The 12,623-nt window shown below is 42.4% G+C and overlaps 1 non-coding gene across 1 annotated transcript; it reads left to right on the top strand.

Moving 5' to 3' along the window:
* The first annotated feature begins 960 nt into the window (after nucleotides 1-960).
* LOC133045401 (U6 spliceosomal RNA) lies at nucleotides 961-1,067 on the top strand. The gene has a single exon (XR_009690262.1). It is a non-coding gene; the product is annotated as a U6 spliceosomal RNA (small nuclear RNA).
* Nucleotides 1,068-12,623: the final 11,556 nt, after the last annotated feature.

The raw sequence follows: 12,623 nt of genomic DNA, 5'->3' as shown, positions 1-12,623 counted from the left end.
TTCGAAGAGGAACTAGAGTGGGGTTTGGCAGATTTGTACAGTGGGCATGTAGTGATGATAAATGGATGGGTGTCAACAGTGGACCTCAGGACTCACTGAGCCTGTGTGCTTGGAGACACTTTGACTAGCTACCTCTTCACGGGTCCTTGAGGGCCTGCTGGTCATTTCTACAAATAAACCAACTCTTTGAAGACACTCGATGACTCCATTACCTGTCTGATGCTCACTGAATGAGGGACAGCAAATCTCATTTCCAGGAGGCCTCCAGAGCTGGCTGGAGATGCTGAAGAGCCAGAGAAGGCAGCTTTTAATCTGGCTAATTGTTTTTCCTCCCCATAGAGATCTTCCCAGGTGGCTCAGATGGTAAAGAACCTGCCTGCAATGCAGGAGACGCCAGGTTCGGTCCATGGGTTGGAAAGATCCCCTGGAGAAAGCATGGCAATCCACTCCAATATTCTTGCCTGGAGAATTTCATGGACAGAGGGGCCTTATGGGCTATAGTCCATGGGGTTGCAAAGGGTGACTAATGACTGAGCAACTAACCACTTTCCTCCACAGAGGCTTGGAGCTTGCCTTGCATGAGATGGCATCAGCAACAGGAATCATCCTTATTTAAAAAAAAAATTATTGAAGTATGGTTGATGTACGATATTATATGTGACTGGTGTAAAACACAGTGAGTCACAATATTTAAAAATTATACTTTATTTATAGTTACTACGGGCTTCCCTGGTGGCTCAGTGGTAAAGAATCCACCTACAATACAGAAGACATGAGTTTGATACCTGGGTTGGGAAGATTCCCTGGAGAAGGAAATTGCAATCCACTCCAGCATTCTTGCTTTGGAAATCCCATGGATAGGGGAGACTGGTGGGCTACAGTTCATGGGGTTTCAAAAGAGTTAGGCATGACTTAGTGACTAAGCAACAGCAATAGAATAGTTACTATAAAAACATAGCTGTGCTCGCTTCGGCAGCACATATACTAAAATCGGAACGATACAGAGAAGATTAGCATGGCCCCTGCGCAAGGATGACACGCAAATTCGTGAAGCGTTCCATATTTTTTAAAAAAAAAGAAAAAAAAAAAACATAGCTATATTCCCTGTGTTGTAAGTATATCCTTATAGCTTATTTATTTTATACATAGTAGTTTATACCTTTTAATCCCCTGCCCCTATCTTGGTTTTTGAACCAAGACTCTTTGCTCTATCAACCTATCTCTCTTAATCTAACCAAGTAAGGAAATGAAATAGCAAACCCAGCTGCACCAGAGAATAAAAACCTTATAAGTGATTTAACTCTCAGATGTATTTTCTCGGATTGTAAGAGCCTCTTTATACGTTGGCCATGTTCTTGGCTAGTGAGGGATCTGTCTTTGAGGCAATATAGCAACAGAATTTTCAGGCACCTGTAATTGCTAAGCCTGGAGATGAAAAGGGTACCTGGTCCCACATCTCATGTGTCACATGACCGATTATGGCTCCACCTCTGTCGTTTGCAGTGATCACATTTTTACCTTACGATAATTCTCTCCTCCTCTGGAATGTGAATCTTCAAGCTAATGTCTTTCTCCCTTTTTGTTTCTCTTATGGCAACACCTACCTTAAGTATGGTGGAATAAAAGGGCTCAAGATGGAACTTTCCAGAGCTTAGAATCATTGCATGGAACATTATCTCCTCAAGTCCTGCACCAATGCCTGCCATACCTCAGTTAGAGTCACTCACTGAGCAGGCGCTTTCCTTCAGATGATGCTTCCAGGGCAAACTCATCAGTCAGGAGGGATAAAACCTGATCCACTCACACCTGTTATCTTGTGTTAGTTTCTCACATTAGCTGGCCAGGCTATGTTTTGGGTATTTCTTAGTTTCCATATATTTTCATAAACATTATTTGAGCTGATCTTCCCAACAACCCAAGAGATAAGTGTATGTGATTTCCCCATTGCAGGTGAAAAATGTCATAAGCAAAGGGTATTCAAGTTAGAATGTGGCAGCCAGGGTTAGCACCGGGTCTTATACACCCTTCCATGTGTGTTACATACAGCTAAGTGTAGACAAATATGGAAGGAAAGAGGAAGAAGTGAAAGGATCTGTTGGGGAGGGGAAAACTACTAGCCAGGATGCTGAGAGAGTGGTGTGGGGTAGGCAGGAGGATGCATAGGTCTGAGCCTGCAGGTGGGGGATGGGGAGGGAGGACAAGAGAAGCTGAGCCAGGGATGGGAAGGAACAGTGGTCAACATTAGGATTCCCATGAAAGAACCACTATGGACCACTGTGTGAGTCACCAAGAGAACTGGGGAGAAACCTGTGGTATTTGGGGCTTGGAGGGAGGCAGCATCAGAAAGAGGGCGCTGGACTGAGCATAAAAGAACTCCCATTGGCTGGGTTCTGCCAGAAACAAGCACAGGTGATGTAACCACCTGTGTCCTCAAGTATGAAACAAAGGACTTAACTCAGATCCCCTCCAATGTCCTGGTAGGTCTTGAGCAGTTGAGACCTGGATGCATGAATGAGGTGAGAAGGAGGGAGGTGGAGGCTGAGAACAGTGGAGGGTGACATGGGCCCCAGGTCTGTCTACACCAACTCCTCATTTCCTATTTCCTGGCCTGTCTTGAAGCAGCCTGGTCAGAACTAGATGCTGGTCTTTGCCACCTGTGGACAGGATCCCAGTGACAGCGCTTGAGTGGTATCTCTGATGAGAAAGGACACTTTGACCAAATGGGACTAAATTTAAACCATTTTCTCAAAATGGAGTGTCTTTATTGGCCACTTCCAGTTGCCTTCAGGAGCAGGACGAGGATTAAGAGAATTCTAAGCCCATAAATTAGGAGCAGCCCTGAAGCCCTGGGGAATTTGTCTGTCTGGGGCTGTGCCTTGGGGCCAAGACACTTCAACATCCATCCAGCCTTCCATCAGCCACCTTTGACCAACACTAAAAGCCCGTTACAAAGCAGGGAGTGAGAATAATTTCCCTTCTATTATCCTCCCTTCTCCCCAAATGTGGCGCTAGCCACTGGGACTTGTAATTGCAGACATCACCCAAGGACTATGGATATAAATTTCACAAAGGGCAAGACCTTCCATTATGAGTGGGAAGATAGCTTTAATTAAAAAAAAAAATCAATATATTGTTTCCAATCATTAGAATCCCGTGTCAGTGGCAAAAATCAATCCTTTTCATATGAAAATGCTTACATTCACACTCGGATGTTATATTACATGTGAGTCATTGAGGCGGGTGGCAAGTGGGTCAACCCGGAGGCCTAGCATGGCCTTTGCAGAGAGTCAGGGGGCTTTGGGGGACCACTGGAAATGAAGAGATTCTACATGACACCTCTGAGATCTGAAATTCTGTGAGTTGGAAAGGGCATCTATCTCACTTTGATAGATTCTCTCCTCATTCTTCCAAATCCTCAAATGAAAGCAAAAAGAAAAAGAAAAGTTGGAATCCCATTTTAAAGAGTGAGAGGGGGATTCTCTGGTGGCTCAGTGGTAGAGAATCCTGCCAATTCAGGAGACATGGGTTTGATCCTTGGTCCAGGAAGATCCCACATGCCTCGGGGCAGCTAAGCCGGTGTGCCACAACTACTGAGCCTGCGAGCTACAACTATTGAAACCCACACATGCTAGAGCCCCTGCTCTGCAACAAGAGAAGCCATGGCAACGAGACACCCACGCACCTCCAACCAGAGGGTAGCTCCCGCTCTCCACAAAGACAGGAAAAAGCCCACGAACCAACAAAGACCCAACATGGACAAAAATAAATAAATACATAAAATTATTTTTTTTCAAACAGAGTGGGAGGTTTTTTGTTTTGGGAGTGATGTCTTTCCCTCCACCGTGATGGCCGATTTTGACCACTGGGTTCAACCAACAAGCACCAGGAGATTCTAATGTTCAAAAAGGGCTCCACTTTTTTTAAAGGATAATTTATCTGTTCATACAAGAAGATGCCTTTGATTTTAATCATCGGCAGGATTGGATGGTCTCCTCTGATTTCCTGCGACATAGCTGCAAACCGAGACAGGGTGAACTGACTGGAGAGCATCACATGTTACCGAAATAGACGCTTGACAGCATCCAATTCCCAGAGGGGCTATTCCATTTCCCATACAACATAATAGTAATGATCTTATGAAGAAATTTTGTTTTTATGGAAACTGTTTATTTCTGAGAACATTCGAATGTCAGGCTAAGTGTAGAACTTCCCTAATAAAGAAGTAAGAAGAAAACAAGGGTTCTAATTAAAAACATTGTTTAAGGAGACACTTGTGAGATAAAAGAAAATCTCACTTTACAAGGAAAACTTAATCATGTATATTGCTGAAATGCACTGCAGATTATTCAAGCCGATTTCCCCAGACTCCGCGCCTTGTCATTATTTATGCTCTTCTAGCCCAATTCTTCTGGGTTCGGTTTTGCTTCACTCCAGTTCAGCAGTTGCTTCCTTTGAAGTCAGTGTGAACCCGATGCCCAGAGGGGAGAGGGATGCCTGAAGAATATCTAGTCTATTTGCTGCTTCTTCACATTTCGCTGGCTTAGAAAATGATGGAACGGTCTTGCTATCTGTCAAGGGCTGCCCAGTTTGGTTTCCCGCCTGTGTGGACCGAGCAGACATGCCTGGCTAAGCCTGAGTGCTCATCAGTTAGGGCCAGGATAATGTTTTCATTAGCATTTGAGGACATCATGGGGCTGATTTCAAAAGCTCGTCTATTTACCACTTCTTGATTTTTTTCCTCCCTCTGCAAACTAGATGCTACCCAAGTTATTCCTTGTTGCTGATATGAACGTGGACTCAGCCTGACTGGATCCGAAAGCCCTTGTTTTCCCATTCTGTAACTGTGGGAAGAGACTTCACCTTCCTGTGCTTCATTGCTTCTTACACCACTTGGGGATAATGCTAGTACACATATGATAAGGGCTTTTTTGTATTAGGTCATTGAATTTATACAAAAAGCCCTTCTCAGCTCAGTACTAATATTATCCCCATGTTACAGAGAAGGAAATCGTAACTAGGGGAGCTGAGTTGCCCAGTGCAGAGCCTTTGGGAGGGTCTGTGAATTTGATGACATCAAGTATAGCACCATCTATATAGGGAGGGCATAGTGCATGTTAACATGCCTTATAATAGTTTACATCATCCCTAGTGATATTTAAAAATATTGAACAGTGGGGACTTCCCTGGCATTCCAATGGTTAGGACTCCCCACTTTCACTGCCAAGGGTCCCTGGTTAGGGAACTAAGATCCTGCAAGTTGCATGGACTGGCAAATATAAAATAAAACAAAGTAAAATACAATGGATAAGATAGGACTCTGGGGAACACCAAGAATCAGGGAGCAGGTCATAAAAGAGAGAAGACAGTTTTCGGTCATAAGGGCTCAAGGAGCAGTACCTAGGGTCTGACTGTGCCCCCAAGCGCTGTGCTAAGGTTTCGCCTGTTTTGACCCATTGCATCTTGATAACAACACTTGGAGGCAGGAAAGCATTGTACCCATCATCCAATGATGAAAAGACTGAGGCATGAAAGTTCGGGAAATTTCCCAAGGGAACCCATTTCCTTAAGTATTGCACTCTGCGGTCCAAAGGGGACTAAGCAGAAGAGCTGGAGGCTGAGGGGAGAACAAGAGACAGCTTAAGAACAGCTTAAGGCCACACTGATTCCTGCCTCCTTCTACTAACTTTGGGTTCTGTTTGCTCTTCTTTTATATGATACTTCTTATATGTAGAATCTAAAAACATGGCACAAATGACCTTATTTGCAAAACAGAAATAGAGTCACAGATGTAGAACATAGACAGTCTATGGAACACAGACTAGGGGAAGAAGGAAAGGGATGGATACATTGGGAGATTGGTATTAACATATATACACTACAATATATAAAATCAGTCCTGAATATTCATTGGAAGGACTGATGCTAAATCTGAAGCTCCCGTACTTTGGCTACCTGATGCAAAGAGCTGACTCATTGGAAAAGACCCTGGCGCTGGCAAAGACTGAAGGCAAAAGAAGAAGAGGGTGGCAGAGAATGAGATGGTTAGATAGCATCACCAACTCAATGGACATGAACTTGACCGAACTCTGGGAGATAGTGGAGCACAGAGGAGCCTGGTATGCTGCAGTCCATGGGATTGCAGAGTCAGACATGACTCAGCACAGCAACAGCAAATACATAAAATATAAGTAACAAGGACCTACTGTATAGCACAGGGAACTCTACTCAATACTCTGTAATGGCCTATATGGGAAAAGAATCTAAAAGAAACTGGAGATATGTCTATAGATAACATTCTCTTTGCTGTGCAGAAGAAACTAACACAATGTTGTAAATCAACTATACTCGAACAATTAAAAAAAAAAGACCACAGAGAGAGGGATCCAGTGATTGCAGGACCTGAGCATTTTAGGAAGCTGTTCAACAACTTCAATCTGAAAAATTAAAAAACTTATAAAAGACTTTTGCATGATACTAGGATAGGATTTGACCCTCTTTCAACTCCGAGCTCCCCAAGGGGAATTTATTTCAGAATATTTGGATGTGACCCCTTATTTTAAACTCTCCTTTTCTTTTGAGGGGTTGGTGGGTAGGGAGAGTAATCAAAACACTTCTTTAATTAGAAGTAGTCTAAAATGAAGGAGGGGATCAAGATTTCATTGCTTTTTTTTTTTTTGGTTTTGCAAGAAGTGTACCCAATTAAATGCTGTCGGGCAGTTCTGGGAAGAAGTTAATAAACAGGGAGTGGAGGAGATGCGGACACAGAGGGAAGACAGTGTTCCCAAGTTGAGGTTTTGTTTGCCAAGTTTCATCACAGAGCAAAACTTAGCTCTGAAGGAGAACCTCTTGGGAGACAGAGTTTAGAATAGCAATGCAAAGAGAAACTCCAAACAGTAGAGCTGGGGAGATGTTTCTTGAAGGCAGCTCATCCTCAACAGGTGCTGGCAACATCTGTAACAAGACTATCCATGATAAAAAGCTTCTCATACCTTAATCCATGTTATATTACATTCACAAACACACCGCTGTCCTCCTTCCCCTGAGAAGCAGGAATAAATAATGTACTCTTAAACTCACATCTCTGCTTTCTGCCTAAGAACATTCAAAGTAAAAAGAAAAAAAAAAAGTAGTTCCCACCACTACCTTTTCCCCAGGAGAATGCAGATTGTAAACATGGAGATACATCTGGGGTGAGCCAATAGAAGAGTCCCTGGTATAAATAATCCATCTATTAAAAAACCTGAACATGATGCACTCAGTTGACTCTAAGAAAGATGCAAATAATGGTAAGATCTTAATTTAATTCTAATGCTGTTACTATGATATAAGTGCCCATGTTTGGAAAGTAGAATCAAGTTCCTCCTGACAGATGCATGATAACATCAGGGCCTTCATCCATTCATGCATGTATCCTTGCATCCATCCATTCATCCACTCATTTGTTCTCTGACAAATACACATTAACTATTTACAATATGCAAGACCCGGAAGTACAGAAATCCAAAGTCTAGAAAAAACTCAAGGAAGCACTGTGTATCACTTAGGTTTTGTGGTGTGTGGCAAAGTTAGCTGGTAATTGGATATATTCCCAGTATTCTTGCCACCCACTCCGGTATTCTTGCCTGGAAAATCCTATGGACAGAGAAGCTTGACGGGCTACAGTCCATGGAGTCGCAAGAGTCAGACACGACTTAGCGACTAAACCACCACCACCTGTCTTCCCACCTCAGTTACCCACCTTTAAAATGGGTCTGCTGTAAAATTCAGTTAACCCAGTTCACCATGTAGCTGAAGGTAGAGCTTGGTAACTTGGTACATAGCCACTCTTCATAGAAATAACATGAGATGATTGGATTTCATGGTGCTGCTCCTTTTGGACTGTAGAAGACAAGCATAGCTTTGGCTTCCTCATCCATACCTCACTTTTGACTCACTCATTCCTGCATCCATCAGGACTCTCGCACTGAGTCTGAATGACAAGCAGCCATGTGGGATGAGAAAGAAGAAAGCTGTCATAGGTGAAGGGAGTGGTGGGAACCATGGCATAGATTGGTGAAGGCACATTTCCCTGGCATGCTTGGGAAACGCTGTTCGGTCAAAGCCTGATGCAGAGGTCCAGAGTGGGTGGAGGAGGACTGGAGAAGTGTAAGGAGAAGATCCACTGGCTGGTAGCCCTGGGGTTGCTTCCTGCTCCACAGAAGTTTTTCTCTGCTATGACAGCTAGAGAATCCTTTACCTATGACATAATTCAAGCCTACCTTTCTTGAGGATTTTTAAAAAACTAATACAGACTGAGAAAGAAATACAGAGGACCTGAGAGGTAAATCCGGGAGTTGGTGATGGACAGGGAGGTCTGGCGTGCTGTGGTTCATGGGGTCTCAAAGAGTTGGACACGACTGAGTGACTGAACTGAACTGAACTGAGAGGTAAATCTGAGAATGCTAAAGTGATTCTATAGTTTATTGACTGAATACACGGGAACATGTCAAGAAATTGCTAAAAATAAAAAGCCTATAATTTCAAAATAGCTGACTATAGCAGTTTTATTCTACAAAAGAGAGCTTATTGTAATTTACCAAATCAACATGGATTTTTTTTTTTAAATTAGGGGATGATTACCCTGCAACAAGCCATATAGAAAATACTTCTTGAATGTTGAAATAAAGAATATCAATAAATGCCCACAGAAGAATAAACAGAGCAATATAAACCTCACGAACTCTGTGAGAGAGTGTACTGTGTATATACACATATTCACTTGTCTATTTTTATCTTCACTGGTATCCTTTTAAGATTAATAATACCACTGAAACTGACAAAACAAATAGGTTATATAATTCAATGCCAATTTACAGAAAAAATATCTTGGATCAAACAGGAGTCAGTAAAGTTTTGTTATGTGTTATACACAGAGCACTTGAAGTCCCATCCCCGATACACACACACACACACAGACACATGTACACACACATGTATGCACACACATATATATACATATACAAGATGCACATGTACATACAGAGACTTGTAAATGCATACACAATGTACACACACATATACACATAGTTACATAGACATAAACACATACACATACAGCATACACACATACATGCAGACTCACATACACACACATAAAGAGACATGTGCACACAATGTACACACATATACACACAGAGATACACATACACACATGACATGCATACAAATACATGCATACACAGAGATACACACACACGTTCAATGATGTGATGCACCAAGCATCAACTTGTGTGTTTTCATATTCAAATGGACTTGAACCATCTAATCTGGGTCTATCCCATAAATAAACATTCACAAGAGGGCTGTGAAAAGAAATTCAGATTTGATTGGCCATCTTGTTTTTTACTTTGCTTCATACATGAGTCTCTGCCAAGCAAGGGGCAGAAGGGGCCTTTCGGACCCAGGTCACCAGATTTTGTGGGACGTACACTTTCTTGCATCTCCATTCCTTAAATGCCCCCTTTGTCTTTTAAACAAAGAGGAGAGTGAAAAAGTTGGCTTAAAGCTCAACATTCAGAAAACTAAGATCATGGCATCTGGTTCCATCATTTCATGGCAAATAGATGGGGAAACAGTGGAAACAGTGGCTGACTTTATTTTTCTGGGCTCCAAAATCACTGCAGATGGTGATTGCAGCCATGAAATTAAAAGATGCTTACTCCTTGGAAGGAAAGTTATGACCAACCTAGGTAGCATATTAAAAAGCAGAGACATTACTTTGCCAACAAAGGTCCGTCTAGTTAAGGCTATGGTTTTTCCAGTGGTCATGTGTGGATGTGAGAGTTGGACTTAAAGAAAGCTGAGTGTCGAAGAATTGATGCTTTTGAACTGTGGTGTTGGAGAAGACTCTTGAGAGTCCCTTGGACCACAGGGAGATCCAACCAGTCCGTCTTAAAGGAGATCAGTCCTGGGTGTTCATTGGAAGGACTAATGTTGAAGCTGAAACTCCAATACTTTGGCCACCTGATGCAAAGAGCTGACTCACTGGAAAAGACCCTGATGCTGGGAAAGATTGAAGGCAGGAGTAGAAGGGGTCGACAGAGAATGAGATGGCTGGATGGCATCACCAGCTCGATGGGCATGGGTTTGGGTGAACTCGGGGAGTTGGTGATGGACAGGGAGGCCTGGCATGCTGCTGTACATAGGGTCGCAAAGAGTCAGACATGACTGAGCGACTGAACTGAACTGAAACTGAAATTGCTGCTGATGGCAGACCTTTTCCAAAGCACTGGACAGCATCTTCCAGAGGATCAGCTTAGGGGACAAAACGGGACATTTTGATCAACCTCAGACCTACCACAGATGAAAACTCTGGCTCTTCATCACAAAGGTGAAAGGTCAGAGATACCAGCTTAAAACTTCAAAGTGACAATCACATTTGCTTACTTTCAGGGTCACTTGTATTAGGCTTATCAGGGTGTTTGTTTAAAAAAAAAAATGCAACATCCCAGGCTCAAGCCTCAACTCCCCAAATATTCTCTCTAAAGGCAGAGGTCCAGAATATGGATATATAGAATGTTTCCAGGTTTATTCATTCACTGAAGTTTGAGGGCAACTATTTATGCCTCATGGCCTCAAGAGAATGCTGTTCTAGACAGAAGGACAGATCTATTTTGGAGAGAATGGCGTCCTCAGAGAAGCATCCACTTTTCCCAGATAGTCACCATCAATCTTGTAGATCACAAAGTTGAACCTTTTCCATCCTCTGACCATTTTGAAAATGCACTCCATTGTTTCTCTCTCATCCAAATGATCTTTCCTCAACTTTCCAGTGCATGTCCAAGGAGCCTCTTAATGAAAGTAAAAGAGGAGAGTGAAAAAGCTGGCTTAAAACTCACCATTCAGAAAACTAAGGACATGGCATCCGGTCCCATTACTTCACAACAAATAGATGGGGAAACAACAGAAACAGTGACAGACTTTATTTTCTTGGGCTCCAAAATCACTGCAGATGCTGACTGCAGTCATGAAATTAAAAGACTCTTGCTCCTTGGAAGAAAAGCTATGACCAACTTAGAGAGCATATTAAAAAGTAGAGACATTACTTTGTGAACAAAGGTCCATCTAGTCAAAGCTATGGTTTTTCTAGTAGTCATGAATGGATGTAAGAGTTGGACCATAAAGAAAGCTGAGTGCCAAAAATTGATGTTTTGAAATGTGGTGTCGAAGAAGACTCTTGAGAGTCCCTTGGATTGCAAGGAGATCAAAGCAGTCAATCCTAAAGGAAATCAGTCCTGATTATTCATTGGAAAGACTGATGCTGAAGCTCCAATACTTTGGCCACCTGATGCAAAGAACTGACTCATTGGAAAAGACTCTGATGCTGGGAAAGAGTGAAGATGGGAGGAGAAGGAGATGACAGAGGATGAGATGGTTGGATGGCATCACTGACTCAATGGACATGAGTTTGAGCAAGCTCCAGGAGTTGGTGATGGACAGGGAAGCCTGGCATGCTGTAGTCAATAGAGTCGCAAAGAGTCAGACATGATTGAGTGACTGAACTGAACTGAACTGAACTTCCAAGGTGACAAGATGTTTGTGAGGTTTAATTCATTAAGGCTTGGAGAGTGACTAGAGAAGTTTTGTATCACCATCAATATTATTATATATTTGTCATGTAGTTTGAGAATTTTCTCTCCATCATGGGCAAAAATGATAAACATCCATTTCATTCCTCAGGGTATTTGAGTAAAAACCTGGCTATTGGAAAGCAGGAAATTAGCCCAGTCTTTGCTATAATAACCACCAGTGTGGAGATGAAATAAGAATGTATTAGCTGCAGGTGGAAGGTTATCTGAAGCCCCTAAAGGGGGCTGCTGCTGATACACTCAGAGCTGGTATAAGCAGAGAATCAGACATTCCAGTCCCTCTCCTGTTTCCCTTTAAGAGGTCAGCAGAAAAGCCCAGAAACACCCAGTGTGTGAAGATGTCAGTGACAATAAATATTTTTTTTTCAGTTAATGGGCTTCATGGATATGGAGATTTTTAAGTTAAAGCAATTATCTAATTTCAACTCACCACTTGCTAATTTACTAATTCATTAACTCGAGGAAACAGCCATGCTGTGAGATGCTGGCCTCCCGACAACGGAGCTGGGTCTTGGCGGGGATTTATTTCCAACAACACCAGGGACAAAAAGCATGAGATATTTTTGAAGAATAATAAAAAATGGATTAAAGGGAATAGAAATAATTTATCATGTGCAGATGTGCAGAAACAAAAGATGGCGGCTCTGCAGTCTGGTTTTATAAAAACAAAATTACAGTGAAGGCATATCACCCAATCATCCATTTGTGAACACAGGGCTCTGGGCATCTGATGAACTATCAGGTGTATTAGCTTTCATAAAAATTACATCATCAAGGGAACAGTCAGTAAATTTCCCCTCTTCTGACTAACCCACCCCAGATCTTGCAACCTTGATGAGAAGAGAAATAAAAAAAATATATATATAAATATAGCAGATTCTCTGTTGAACTCCAAAGACTGTGTGCATGTCAGTGCCTCTCTAAGGAGGTATACAGCTGCCGAAGGACTTGAAAGTCCTCTGCCATTCTGCTCTGTAAGAAAAGATGAAAGAGATA

Source organism: Dama dama, chromosome 23 (genome assembly GCF_033118175.1).
Source record: "Dama dama isolate Ldn47 chromosome 23, ASM3311817v1, whole genome shotgun sequence".
NCBI classification, from domain to species: domain Eukaryota; kingdom Metazoa; phylum Chordata; class Mammalia; order Artiodactyla; family Cervidae; genus Dama; species Dama dama.
This window is presented reverse-complemented; position numbering and strand designations above follow the sequence as displayed.